The sequence below is a fragment of the Cyprinodon variegatus genome, unplaced genomic scaffold (genome assembly GCF_000732505.1).
Source record: "Cyprinodon variegatus isolate N-32 unplaced genomic scaffold, C_variegatus-1.0 Scaffold1447, whole genome shotgun sequence".
NCBI classification, from domain to species: domain Eukaryota; kingdom Metazoa; phylum Chordata; class Actinopteri; order Cyprinodontiformes; family Cyprinodontidae; genus Cyprinodon; species Cyprinodon variegatus.
Window position 1 is genome coordinate 9074 of NW_015151900.1, and position 13732 is coordinate 22805.

Below are 13732 nucleotides of genomic sequence, written 5' to 3' on the forward strand. Positions count from 1 at the left end.
CTTATAAAATATATGAATGTAGGTATGGGGAAATTGAGTGTTGGACTTTTGGTCTTTTTCTTTGATAGAATAAGCTTTAATCAAAATGCAACCTTCCAAGTATTTTGCTGCTGATAAAGCAACTTATTCAGGAAAGTTCTTTCCTTCAAACAGCATTCTAGATTTTGATATTAAGCCATTAAAACAAAGTAAAAAGAGGTTTTTAATTAATATTGACACAATCTAAAAATTTGGGAAGCTTAAAAGGAAAACTCAGTGTCACAACATGACACAGGGTGAAGATGCTCTTTGCAAAGTTGTGTAGATCTTCTGGTTTTCATCAAAAAATATTACCCTCCCCATTGGGTGAGAGCTCCCATGCTGTTTTGAATATGCACAAAGCATGATGACATCATGATGGATCATTATTAAGTGTCTTGAATGCTAAGCTTAGGGTTAGTCAGTCTGTGGCTAGTCATTCATAAATTTGAAGGCATGTTGGCAATGCTTGCCTCATTCCCAAACTACACCCTTATTATGTTGATGTCCAGCTGGCAGCACTTACAGGTAATTTAGCTCCATGATTTTGGCTTCTGTGACTATTGGGTCCTTGTTATTACAAAACTGATCACAGCAAATTAACTGATCTCACCGAACTGTCAAAAGCTGCAAAAATACTCATACACCTTGCAAATACATAACATTGTGCTCTGCGTTTCATGAGAAATAAACCAATTTAGCAAAATCGAAAAGCACACACCTCCAAATTGGGCATATAGGCTGAATTGGCAGCCTGGTGAAGGTGAGTTTTCTTTTTTTCAAATGGTGATCGAAATCTAAAATTTGTCATAATGTCAAAGAGAAAGCCTGGAGTCATACTTAGTCTTGATACGAGTAGAGGATGAAAAGAGCAAGAAGAAGTAGAGGAGAATTTATAATTAATTTACACAAAAATGTAGACTGTTGTGACCCATAAAAGACAACTTAAGTCATTAGGTCTTAAATAAATCACAACTGTAACTTAAAGATTTTTGTGCACGATTCCTGCTGACTGCCACTGTGATTCAATCAATCAATCAATCAATCAATCAATCAATCAATCAATCAATCAATCAATCAATCAATCTTTATTGTCAACTACAATTTGCTACATTTGCAATCGAGGTTTCAGTTTCAAATTCCCTTTGAAACATATTGTGATGACAGCATTGTGCTTGGTTGGAAAGTAGTTGATTAAAAATCTATTTGGTAAGTACTCAGAAATTTCCCTCACAATAGAGTTGTGATTTTCTTTGAAACTAACTAAAACCCTGAGACTGTAGACCAGTTTTAATCCAAAAAAAAAATAAAAAATGGAAAGGATTCAATGTTTTATATTTTCAAAAGAAAAAAAAAAGTCTTAATAGACAAAACAATGAGGACATTTTGAAAGATATGTTTAAAGTATCGCTCCAATTGTTAAATCTTAGAGTTGCTTTTTTTTTTTTTTTTCGTTTTAATTACACTTAACAAAATAACCACTAATTAATGTCTATTACTGCGGGTTTTATATTTACTTTTTTTTTTTTAATATCTACTTCTAAATCTTTATGTAATTTCGTTGATGCCTCTGGAAATTAAAATAATGGCAGTATATTTAAACAAAACATAAAGCAGACAGCTAACCAGGCTCTGCTGCTGCAAAAAATCCCCAAACCACGACGCTCCCACCTCAATATTTAATTTGATATCAGGTTCTTTAACCACAATTATTTGCTTAGTTTATTGTTCTCCATCCTGGTCTTGTAAGGTTCAAATAGAACAAGCCTTTGTAATTGGGAGTAATTGTGGTCTGATCCTTTGTGCTTGATGTGACACACTGTACCATTTAATAATTTACTACATATTTTATGTAAAAACCTAATCAATTGTTTAAAATAGTGAATGTTTATGTTTTAAAATACTTAAGAGAGACATTCCTCGTGGAAAATAACCTGTTTTCAGCATGCTAAATTATACACAAAACTGTTATCTGTTTAACAGTCTTTATGCAATAAAAAGCTGACTGATTTGTAAAGCATATTTAATTTTAAAAAGCAGTTCAGTTTAATAATTCAATATAAAAAAATTATGAGAAAAATAGAAAAACATCTAAAGTAAATTTGAGGCTTTAGCTTTTGTTGTATTTGCAACACATAAAGAATCAAGTGTGGAACAATAGGCTGCAACCCTCAATAAATCTTCACCATTTCAGCCATCTATCCGAGATCCAAGATGCGCATAAAGCACCTTATGATCGAACGACATGAACTGGCAAAATTATCCGATTTTGTCTACCTTTTTTCGTTGTTGTTGTTGCAACGCTGCCCTTTCCCATGCAATGCAAAACGCATAGCAGCATTGCCATGCGACTGTGTCGCCCTGCTCCAGCCTACCACCGTACTGCAGAGAAGACACACCCCTACAACATGCACGCCTCGCTGCACATATCTGAAACTGTCACAATAATAGATTTATATTTGGGAAGCATTAAACACAACACGTCAACATCGGCATCGTTCATTTTAAAGTTTCAACCGTTTGACGTCGGTAGCAGTTTTCATAAGGTTATATGATTTTTGCAGAGCTAAAGCAAATTCAAACAAAGACATTCCGCTGCGCTTTACATTAACGCACCAATTCTGAATGAAAGTTTTTATTTCCTTCCACGCAGAAGCGGTGCCGCAGGAAGCTCACGAGCCTGTCACTTTATTCAGAGATCAGCGGCGTGACCGTGTTGCTTTAAACCTCACGCGGTCAAAGTTGTTTACCTCCTCGTTACCTCTGACGTAAAGACACACCCCTGTTTGACGGGGCGGTACTTCGAGTGAGGAGCACCACGGCGAACCAATCAGAAGGGAGCTTGACATCAAGAATCAGCTCAAGTCGGGCTACGATTGGCTGTCGTAGGCGCTGAGGGGGGAAATCCCTTTTTCCCCAGTAGAGAGCCAAAGGAGGAGGGGCGGTGCATAACAAAAAGTAATGGCCATCTATTTGGGTCCTGAAGAAAGAAGATTAGCCTATTTCTGGTCGAACTGCTGCAGGTGCGCTCTAGTTTTGACGTATATTTGCTTGTAAGCTAGTCGGTTGCAGTTTTTTTCCCACTTGGAGTTGGTGCCTCGCGCGCGGGTAAAGGCTTATTACCCGAACCTGAGCCGCGTTGAGGGTTAAAGCAGCGAGCTATCCACGCTAATGCTAGCTACTACTACCCACCCCGTGTGTGTTTGTGTGTGTGTGTGTGCCAGCGTCTGGAAGGGCGTACGAGTTTGACGTTTTCCTCCCCTGAAGTCCTCGTTACATTTCTGGAAATATACCCTTACCTAGCGTGGTCGTATTTCCTATCTTTATTAATATTCTTTCTGTCGCACAATATGAAGAGGAGCGAGCATTTGGAAAGTGTGAAGACGACGAACTACAACTAAAGAGGATTAAAAGGCTGCTCGGTGTTCATGGGGAAAAAGTTGAGCTGAGGTATGAAACTCGCAGCCACTGAAGGAATGCTCATGGTTTGAATACTTCTCATCTTTTTCCAAGCTTCTGAGGAACATATTAGAAAAATTATTTGATTTTTATCAGCGTGTTTACCTACGCAGTTTCCTTAGGATCACTCCAGAAGTGTGTGTTACTGTTGAAAATAGTTGAGTGTTACATAAACAGAGCAACTGCAGGTCAGGTCCGAGGGTAAAGGCACACTAAATGACTTGCGACATTTTGCTTTTTTGTACTGAACAGGATTAACAACCTGGGAAAATAAATAAAAGAGAAAATAGAAGAGAGGTTTCCAGTCTTTCCCACTGCGCAAGGACATGTTAAAACCTCAGGTGAGACATTTTGCTTCTTCTTTTATGTACTTTCATTTTCAGTGTTTTTTTAATTGAGTTTATGTACTGTGTGAGCGTTTATACACATGTTATAGTTTTTATTTGTGCTGGAGTTTTCATGCACAATCACGGCAACAACACAGAAGGCTCAAGATCAAACCAGAAAGGCACCAGCAAACAATAAGGACGCGCTGGAGCACAAAAGATAAAAAAACAATGAGCTAAAAATGGGAAATAATGTGAATACTAAATCCCTATTCACCCCTCACCTTCTTGCCTATGCATTGCCAGTTCAAGCCCCCCTTTTCTGTTCCATTTAGTTTCTGTTAACAAACTGTTTTGCATCCAGGTTTATTAAAAATAAATAAATAAATAAATATATATATAAATATTTTTTTTAAAATAAAAAGACCACTAAGGGTAAGTTCTGGCACTGGGTGTAACACAAAATCTAGGAACCTAAAAGATGATGTCAGTAGAAAATTTTTATTTCACAATTTGCAGGAGTTTACAAATACTGTAGACAGCAAAACAGGGAAGCTTTAAGCATCAGGGTCTCCAATCCAGAACAACAAACAAAACACCCCCTTATTTAGTTATAAAATAAACCACTTCCTCACGGAAGAACTGAAAAGAAAGTATAAAACCTGAACTCCTTGACTAACCATGAAAGGAGAAAACAGTTGAACAAAAATGACAGAGACCCCTTTCAGCTTCCACTGTGAACAGAGAAATGCTTCAGTTTGCCAATTATTCAACATAAATCACATATCAACACTCAGCTCACAGAAAAGATCAATGCAGATCAAGGCCCAGGGAATAAAAGAAAAAAGGGACCTGACATCTCAGGTTTAAAGCTCTATTGGGTGGCTGACGAGCTTCAACACATTGCACCTGTAGCAGCCAGGTAGATCTGAAACACAAAGAGCGATCTCGCTTATGAAGAAAACTCCTAGAGGTCAGTGACCATAACATATGTATATATATTTGTTGCTAATGATTAACACGAATTATGGTAATGGATTATTATATTCAAGTTGGTACAGGGTTCCCGCACATCCTTAAAAAGACTTAAAAGGCATTGGATTCTGCAATATAAAATCAAGGCCTTAATTGGTATTAAAATGTATTAAATCAGGTCTTAAAATTGTTTCCGCATCATAAATAGGATTTTATTTTTGTAATCCATATGGAACATTAAAAAGGTGACAAAATATTTCTTACATTTACCGAACGACGTGAATTCAGTTCATTTTAGCTTTCTTCCTACATGGAACATTTTTCAAAATTTGAAACATATCTACTGGGCCAGAAAGTAATCAAATAAAGATTTGGGGTAAATTTGTCGCTACCAGGTATTTCTTGTGTTTATTATAAAGTTGGTCTTACATTTTTATTTAAAGTGGCATTAAAAAGTCTTGAATTTAACTTGCCTTATGCTGTAGGAACCCTGTGATATTATTTGTACTTTGTACTGGTATATCTTTTAACTGGGGTTGTTAAAATTGTTGATACTTTTCAGCGTATACTCAAACACTGTATCCAGTGTTGTTTGCATTTTGCAAATAAAATGGTTAAGGGGCTAAATGGCAAACAACCGAAAAACACTGTATCGGACTTAACAAGGAAAAAACACATGGGTAAAGTGGGTTTGAAAGGTCATGGTGAGCCTTAGAGAGTTTAAAGTCAAAATTAAGGAGAGCAATACAAATATTCTCATGTAATACCAGTGTTACTTGTTTGAGTTAAAGCAAATTTCGGACAAATGTAGGTCCCCTGACAACTGTGCGAAGCAAAACCACACACATTGGAAAAATCAGAAAATCCAGCAATTAACAGTGTGATGTTTACCACAGAACCAAGCTCTTAATTCAGAAAGGACTCTCCATACTTAGCAAGCATCCTTCAATGCTGCATGGCTTATTAATCTTTTACCAATGTCAATAGATGTAACTCTAAATAATAGTGAGTTATGTTCAATTTGATGCTAGTTTTATAAAATGTGTCATGTTCAATTGTGTCACTCCTTGAAAATAATAATTTGTTTTGTTTTGTAATGTGCGTTTCAGGCTGACCTGCAGATTTACTAGCCCAATAGATTTAAATAAGAAGCTTATTTATGGTTCAGATCTCATTTTTTTTTTTTTTACTTTTGACCTTGCATAGATATTATGTAACTTTTTATTGCTACTACTTTTTGTAAAGATAAATAAGTCCTTGCAAATGCTCAGCAGAGTATTTGCAAAGACTTATTTTTAAGCATCTGTAAGATTGAAACCATATTTGAGCCACTGTGACGGATGCATCGTACTTTGCTGTTTGCAATCGCTTTATCTGTCATGGTGATTTCTGCCACTGTTCATTATGATGAATAATCAATTTTTTTTGCTGTTTTTCTTTAAGATTCTAGCACCACAGTCCACTTTTAGCTGCTCACCACCTAGAAAGTGAATTACCGGTAGAAAGGTTTCATTATGGTGATTTCCATTGGATTGTTTTGTAGGTAAATTGCAAGATGGCAACTCCCCTGATTTAGGGTCATTATTTTTTTCCAATGTAAACAGCTAAGTGACTTTTGGATATTGTTTTCATGAATAAAATGTAAAGTATTACATGTTTTAGTAAAGGTTGGAAGCTTCATTAATGTGACTATAGCAAAGATCTGTTTCAAACTGAGGTAACCATTGAGGGTACGTTCTGTTGTTCTCTGGGACTCAGGAAGACCTTTACTCAGATTTCATAACAGGGGACCCTGTACTTTTGAATCAAGCTGTGGCAGGTTGTTTATGGAGCAGTGGGCCGGTGGAGGTGGTACAAGCTGTTTTTTTTTCTAATTCCCCCACACCAAACCTACTCCTGAAAATTTTTTTTCCTTCTGGCTGTTGTAATTGGTTGCTTCCTCCTGCATGTGACCACATACAGAGTATTATACTACTTAACCTAACTGTAAAGACCCTCTTTAATCTGCTCAAGTGAGTGTATGTTTCTTACCACTTTTTTTTCAGTTCCTTTGAAACTAATAATATGTTAGTTCTTCCTAAAGTCTTTCTGTTTTCATCTGCCTACTGCAGTTCAACGGAAGTATAAGACGTGTCGAAAAAGTTCAGAAAGCAAACAGGATTAAATTTATGTATCATATTTGTAGGTTTTAGTTTTGTGTGGTTTTAAATCTGAAAATACAAACACGCAATAAAAAATTCCTCAGACGATGATCTAAAGGTCAGGCAGATGGAAAGGAGGCCTTCCAGGATAAAAGACGTGTTTTTAGGAACAGGAGAGGAAATTAAACTCCTTTTTTTTTTTTTTTGGTAGATTCGTCTATGTAGAGATGTCGGTCCCGTTTGCTGTCAGAAATAAGCTCATTGACTCTGTCTATTTATCTAGTTTTTTTTTTATGAAATGTATGTACTGCAAAAAAAGGCTGTTAGGTTTTATGGAGAGTTACATAACTTTTGGACTAAGTGCTTTTGCACCCACCTGCCACATGTCCACGTCTGTCTGTCGGGGTCTGTGTGCTGAACTCAGCATGCTATATAATGTGCGTTCTTTGTCGTCCTCGGCGTTGACATAAAAGGGACTTTTTGGTGTGTGTGTTTGTGTGTGTGTGAGCGGGCCTCTCCCTGCCTTGTGTCTTTTCCCCTCTCCAGAGTCCAGCAAGGGGCCCAGCATAAAGGGGGCAGCCTGCCGTTACTGCCTCCCCTCTCCCCTCGCTGGTCAGCAGTAGAGCTGGTGTTTGAACATTGTGAGGGGGGGTTAGAGACTAGAGAGCTGGACATGGGACATGATGAGACCCCCTCCACCCCTTTCACCCCAGTTTAGCCCATCCTGTGTGGGGCACAGGTCACCTTGTCACGTGCTATCACTGCTGCTGTAACACCCTCCCTGTGATCGTAGGAAAGGAGCATGAGATAGAAACGAGGAGGCTGCAAGAGGGAGAATGGGAGGGAAGTGAGGAGACAGGACTGGACTAGTCTGCTCTGCCACTTGTTTAGCTGCATTACAGACTTGTTTTGTGTATGCTGTTGTTTGGTTCACACAGCCTCTTGTTGTCTGTCCTCCCCTTTTACAAATGTCCTATTTGTGTATTTCTAGCAACATTTAGAGAGGATTTCTTATAAACCTACATGTACATTTAAAACAAAACAAAAAAAAATTAGAATGAAAACATTTTATGGCCATTTCAGAAACAAAAACCTATATTATATTGGTTCATGTTGCATAGGCTGGAACATTTTTAAACCATTAATTCTTGTCATTCCGATTAAAAAAAACAACAGATGAATCGATTAGCATTATTTTTTGTTTTGATTGTAAAAATCAATTATAATCAAAATCAGTCCACGACCTGGATCATTCCACATCTGATGTTTTCATGTTTCCAATGTACCTGTAGTGTGCCACTTTTCAAAGAAAACTGTGTATCATGTGATGCAGATCAATGCTCACTGAATCGTCATTTTGGGCCTCCTTCTATCTATTCTGCTCAGTGCTACTATAGGTCTGGATGGGGTCCTGAATTTGACTTAAACATTTTGGGATGTGGTCTGTAGGCTCATTGCTGACATTCTTGGGGTGTGATGCCAGAAGTCTTTTTTTTTTTTTTTTATTTCCTCTGTTTTCCTTTCACATTTATGTGTCTTATACCCATGAAATGTTTTCTGTTTCTTTTCTTGTGCTCACTGTTTGGATACCCTTTCCAGTCTTGATCCACATTTTATTTTAATCCAGGCTGCAATGATTTCACTTAATTAGGTTTGTTTAATGGTTGTTTTGGATTGTCATCGGATTTCCTAATAATTTTTATTTTTATTTTGATGGAATCATATCTTTATTATTTGCTCAGTCTTTTTGCATCTTAAATATCATCTACGGTTCTTCTGTGATTGGATATGATGGTTTAAAAAAAAAACAATTTTGGCTGCAGACTCCTTCCATGGGCTGCTTTGGCATTAAATCTGCTGTGAAATCTCAGTTGGTGCCATAATTGCAGCAGGAGAACACAGATTTGCTTATTACTGTGTGGGGAAGATAGTGATTTTCATGCAAACAGCTTACTTTATGTACACAAGTCTCCATTATCATATCCATTGCAATTGCTTAAAAACATTTTTCCTCTTTGGACTTATTTTTTTATTTTTATTTGGTCAAGCGGAACTATAATTTATGTACACTATTAGGATGTTGCGTGGTAGACCTGTACACAGTAAGGCATAACTGAGAAGAATGGGATGTTTTTAAAAGGGGTATTATTCTTTAAAAGGTTAAGCTTGGGCTGTTTGAACTTTTTTGAAGTGTCTGATAGGTTTTTTTTATATTAGGGACGTTGTATAATCTCCCGCCAGTTGTGTTTGTCGTATTCGAAAAAATGCAACCTTGCAGAATGATGCTGCTACCACCATGTTGACTAAAGGGAATGGGTCTTTGGAGCAATGTTTCCATTTCTTTAAGATCGTGGTCTCACTTGTCTATAACAGACCTAAGCTCTCTGCAAACCCTAAACATGTCTGTGTCTCTCTTTCTACAATGGCAGTTAATTAATATGGATTTGTTTCAACAAAAATGTGGAACACGACTGAAGTCCCCCCCTTTTTTTTCCTGAAGCATACCTGAACTCGATTTGTTGACGGTTTAGGTACAGTTTAAAAAAGTACTGTAGGAAACTGAGCTAAATCTGAGCAGAAAATATAAAATGTCATAAAATTAGGGGAACCAAATTTAGCCAGTTTCACAGGACTGCAGACGGCATGAGGAATTCACACTAGATGATGTTACAATGGAGTGTTATGCTGATTTTGGTGGGACATTGGATTTCATCATTGCCTATTTTTTTTAATTAAACCTTTACGTTATATATTGTCTACAGAGGATTAGGGCCACTGAAAAGTTAAAAAAGGTTACCTGACTTTTAAAATTTATTTAAATATAATATGCCAAAAAAGTCAGAATTCTGACTTTAATCTTAGAATTCTGTCTTTTTTCTCACATTTCTGACTTCAATTTCTGAATTCTCACTTTTTTTCTCAGCATTCTGACTTTTTTCTCAGAATTCTGACTTTTTCAAAATTCTGACTTTAATCTCAGAATTTCGAGAAAAAGTCAGAATTTTGAGAAAAGGTCAGAATTCTGACTTTTTCCTCATATCAAACTGAATTAATATTTAAAAGATCTGTTGACTTTTTTTTTTATTTTTTCACTGGCCCTAATCCTCTTCCGTAGTTGTCTAACACATGACACCTTTCACTGTTTTCTCTGAGTCCCAGGCCTTCGGATCAGGCCTGCGTGAAGCATTATCATTAGCATTTGTCATTTGTGTAATTTCAACCTTGGTCTCAGCTAATCCTGCCCGAGGCGAAACATGGAAAAAGATGAGTCGCTGCACTTGATTTTTTGGAGTTAATCCTTTGGGGTAAAATAAGAGGAAACTCCCCATCCTCTCCTACAAGGACATGGCCAGAAATGGGGTTGTTTCTTTACTTTACAGCTTTCACCACCCAGTTAAAATGATACGCTGCAGTCAGTTTGTGGTTCGTTTTTATAATTACAGCAGGCTTCCTTCCCTCGCTCATCGCCCACCGCTGCCATTTTTTTTTTGTTCTCACACCTTGAAACAAATCATCCAGATTGTTCCTCCTATTCACTTTTAAATTGTTTACCATATTGGAAAAGCTTCTTTCTTCACAATGAATAATGAAATAGCTTCTCAACTTTCAGGTGGAGCAGACATTTCAACAGAAAAGTCTTTTTTTGGGAGATATTTGCATGAAGTAATATAAGTAAGACTAAGAAACAAGGAGCTCAATTATTATTTTAGTTATCATATGTAAAATCTGAAAAAAAAATTTTTTTTAAACAAAAGTTGTTTATTTCTGATTATTCTGAGTTTTTAGCTAAAACTCCTTTAATTAAAATTTACATAGAACCACAAACATTTATCCTTTATTCCTATAAAACTGTCACTTAATATTTCATTCAAAGTTTTGCAAATATCCCTTTTTTCAGTCATGCATTTGCCCTGATTTATTTAGACCTTTTTAATAAAAGTGCCAAATAAACATCTGGATTTGGTGCTTCCCATCTGTTTGCTCTGGTTTTGTCAAACTATCAGGTTAAGGATCAACTCAACCGGAGGACTTGAATGTTTGGAATGGAGAACAGAATCATATCTTTGACATTTGTTGCGCAATTAGCTGGCAATGGTGTGTAATCCTGTATATCAGCGCAGCTTTATCAGTGTCTGCCTGATTAGATTATCTCTCACTGCGTGAGCAGGATGATTAAAGTTCTGCAGGTTATCACCTGTTACCGCCCACGTATTGACCCAAAAAAAGTCTCAAGAACCACATTAGTATTAAAACTTATGTTTTCTTAGATGCAGAGAACTGGTTCCTTATTCAACATACACAGCGTGTAACGACCAAATCTGCTGTTTGGTTTTCAAATGCGACAGAAAACGACCAACAGAGATAAATTGCACTATTAAGCACCATTCCTGTACATCAAATATATTTATTATCGTCCTGATCCTTCTTAAGATGAGGAGCTGTCAGAGATTAGACTGTTTATTTTTAGCCAGTAACTGAAGCAGCTCACGGTGGTGTATTTTTAGCCTGTTTATGAAATGATTAAAAAAACCTCCTTTGGTCACTGCCTGTTATATTTTTCACAAATAATACGAGAGTACATTTGGTTGAAGAGAAACTGAAAGTCACTGACGAAGTGGTTAGCCCTCCTTCATCTATCTAAATACCCTTTTGTTGGATTTAACATGAATATTATTAATTTCTCAATATGGCTGCTTTGACCTGCCTCACTCAGTTCTTTTGCACTGCTGGCTGCAGTAGCTCACAACGTCTTTATGAATGAAAACACCCAATTATGTCAAATAGATGATATCCTATGAAAGGCTGGAGAAGCTCAGCCTGAACACTCCTTTAGCCATTGACAGAGCTGTAAAAGTGTTAAGATTCAAATATCAGTTTCAATTTTAGCTTTAAACAGTGTGGTTTTTAGAGAGATGCACAACGTGTCCAATAAGCCAGGCGGTATTCATTTTCTCCACTGTATATAATTCACTTGGCCTTCGTCGTTTTACATTTGGTAGCTTTACTACTTTATGTCTTTCCAGGTAGGAGGACGAAGTACAACCAACAAAATGAAACCAAAAATCCACATGATGATCAGGAAATACTTTATCCATAGAGGATCTATGTGCAGAAACACTCCTTTAATACCTTCCTACTGCACACTTAAGATTGTACTTATGCCCCCCCCCCACATTTCTAGTTACTTTCTCATCATTTAAATCTAAATTCAATGCTGTGATTTTAGTGTCAATCAAAGCAGATCCTAAATAAATCCTTAATTTAACTGATCCATCTGTATCTTTTTTATGTTTATATGGCTTTTTATTTTGCTATGGCTTTTTTGTAATGTTAAAGCAAGTTACAGAAACATGTCCTTATGGGTATAGATCCATCCAAGGTGGATAGCTGATGTGTTCATCAGCCTCCTATAGTTTATTTTAACAGTTGTCTACCAGCTCCTCTGTCTGTACTACTTATTTTTTTTATGGGGCTGTTTTTTTAAAGCCAGTATACATTTTTTATCCTTAAAATCAAAATTCGACTGTAATAACAAATTTTACACAAAGTCTTCCTTTAAACCGAAAGAAAAAGACAGATAACAAATCAAACAAAACATGAACAATGGAAAGCAAATGATGGGAGCAGCAATGCACGTGCTTTGATTTTTTTTTTTTTGGCAGGGCTGGCAAAGGCAAAGAAGGAATAATGGCCTAAAATATCTACCGGCCAATGAATCGTTCTACCTCTGATCCTTACTGCTGATTAAGTGATCCAAGTAACCCTTACTGGATTAGATTACTTGTTTTTCCTCCCGATATAAACCAGCGACTCTCGCCTTACAATTTGCAATACAATTTTCCCACTTTCACTCCTTCTGATTCTCTGGATATAAGGAAAACTTTTCTGCTTTTTATCCAGGGCTGAAACAATCGAATTAATCGATTTTTGAATTAATTGTCAACTAATTTAGTAATCGATTAATCCTTAAATGCAATATAAAGGGATGCACTTACGATAAAAAAAAAATAAAATGCTTTTATCTGTCAATAAGCTATATCCAAAACTCCTCAAGTATAAAAGTTTTAGTTTCACCTGTTTTAATTTCGTAAAAAGTATTCTTTAAGGAATCTTTGGCTGTGCGATTACTTATTGCTTAATCGAAAAAAAAAAAAATCCAAAAAATTATCGATTTGCAAAATAACCATTGTTTGCAGCCCTACTTTTATCCCATTTGTATTTTCACCTTTTACCCAACAATGTACAACCGTAGTGTGTCTCTTAAGTGGGATCAGTGAAGTCGAAAGCTGCCTTAGGTTCATTGTAATATCAGAATGGAGGCATGCAGAACAGGTGAGGAGCTATAAACCTAGGGTCACCAACATGGTGCCCACGGGCATCAAGGAGCATTCAGGGGCCACATGGGGTGCCCATAGCATCTTCTGAAAACGGCACAACCCACCAGTGGGCTAAGACAAAAATTTTATTTTCTTCTTCTTCTATTCTTTTTTTAATAATTTATAAAGAATTTCATCATTTTATTCATCCAGAGCACTGAAGTAGTTTTAGAGTTTTCAAACTGATAATATCACAAAGAATATTAGGAGTTTAAAGAGACTATAAAAATATGCTTATTATGTATAACGTTTAGGTGAACGCTGATCCCTCCAGTTGATAGGTCAGTATTGGTAACCCTTCCTATGACTCAGTATCCCTCAGCTTTAAAAAGTTTGGTGACCCCTGCTGTAAACGCTCCAGTGTTGGAGGACCTAGCTAAAAACAACCTAGACATCGTGAGAGAATTAATAATGGCAGCCCTGTCAGAAAAATGAC

General features: G+C 36.6%; 1 protein-coding gene across 1 annotated transcript in view; it reads left to right on the forward strand.

Annotated features, from left to right (window-relative positions):
* The first annotated feature begins 2969 nt into the window (after positions 1 to 2969).
* Positions 2970 to 13732, forward strand: part of LOC107103431 (vitamin D3 receptor B) — a 32948-nt gene continuing 22185 nt past the window's right edge. Inside the window, exons 1-3 of the mRNA XM_015403138.1 lie at positions 2970 to 3041; positions 3375 to 3468; positions 3730 to 3818. The gene's annotated coding sequence lies outside the window, so the exon portion shown is untranslated. The remainder of the gene's footprint in view (positions 3042 to 3374; positions 3469 to 3729; positions 3819 to 13732) is intronic.